Source organism: Tenrec ecaudatus, unplaced genomic scaffold (genome assembly GCF_050624435.1).
Source record: "Tenrec ecaudatus isolate mTenEca1 unplaced genomic scaffold, mTenEca1.hap1 Scaffold_203, whole genome shotgun sequence".
Taxonomy (NCBI): Eukaryota; Metazoa; Chordata; class Mammalia; order Afrosoricida; family Tenrecidae; genus Tenrec; species Tenrec ecaudatus.
In genome coordinates, this window is record NW_027458287.1 from 320,568 (window position 1) to 321,918 (window position 1,351).

The following is a 1,351-nucleotide window of genomic DNA, read 5'->3' on the forward strand; positions in this document are numbered from 1 at the left end:
AACCAACCTGTCTCAGAGCCCTGAGCTGGAAGGCTGTCCCTAAGACCTAGAGGAATGATGACGTGGAGATTCCAGAAATGCATGGTGTCTGGGCATAAGAGTCTAAAACAAATTGTGCATCTGTTTATTACCATGACTTGCAGATCAGTTTTAGAGGGGCCCTAAACCTTACCCTTTATCCTAGGACTGCAACCTCACACCCCTCTGCCTTCAGAAACACCCTGGGGGTTACAAAAGGGCTGTGCCAATGATGTCCAACTAGCCACTCAGACTAATGCTACTCTCCTTTATCAAAGCACAGCCTCTCCCCACCACACTCATTTTGTTTTCCTCGCTCCAAGTTCCTGGTTAAGCATGTTTCACAAACTCCAGCCCAGACACTAGCTAATTCAGTCTCCCTAGAAGACCAAGACTATGGATGGGATATCCTAGACCCCAAGGCAATAAGTCCTCTCCCACTTTGTGTTGTTTGTCATCTGTTAACATTACTTAGAGAGCTTGAAACCCATGCTCTAGCCCAAGATGACAGAATGGATGATAAGTCATCTCTTTCCTTAATCCATTTCATGTGCTTTTTTAAAAAGATAATTTTATTGGGGACTTGTAACAATCCACAATTCAATTGTATCAAGAATATTTGTACATATATTTCCATCATTCATTTCTAAACATTTACTTTCCATTGAGACCTTGGTATCAGCTCCTTTTATCCCCTCTCTTCCTCTCCCCCCACTCTTGTCACCCCTTGATAAATATTAAATTATTGTTATTTTTGTATCTTGCACTGACTGCTATCTCTCTTCTCCCATGTTTTGTGTGTTTATCCCCGGGGTGTGTGTGTGTGGTTATGTGTCTATCATTGTGATTGGCTCCCCCTTCCTCCCCTCCCCTCCCTGCCTTTCGCTTCCCCGACTGGTATCAATACTCCCATTCCTGTTCCTAGATTCGGTATGTTGTGAACTCGTATCTCTTTTCTGTACCTGTGCACATGCTCCAGTCTAGCCCACAGGGAAAGGCAGAATTGGAGTCATGATAGTGGGGTGTGAGGAAGCCTCAAGGAACCTAATAATATTTGTGTTTCATCAGTGCTATCCTGCCCCCAGGTTGACTCATCCTTTCAGTGTGACCCTTCTGTAAGGGGATGTCCCATTGTTTACAGATAGAGGTGGCGTCTCTACTAAAACCCCCCTCATTCTCAGCAATGTGTTGGGGGGTTTTGCTTGCTTCTTTGTGGTCTTATGAAGCCTATTACCCTATCTCTTTGACACCTCATGATCACACAGGATGATGAGCTTCTTCCATGTGGGTCCATTGCTTCTCTACTAGATAGCCTCTTTTAAACTTCAAGCCT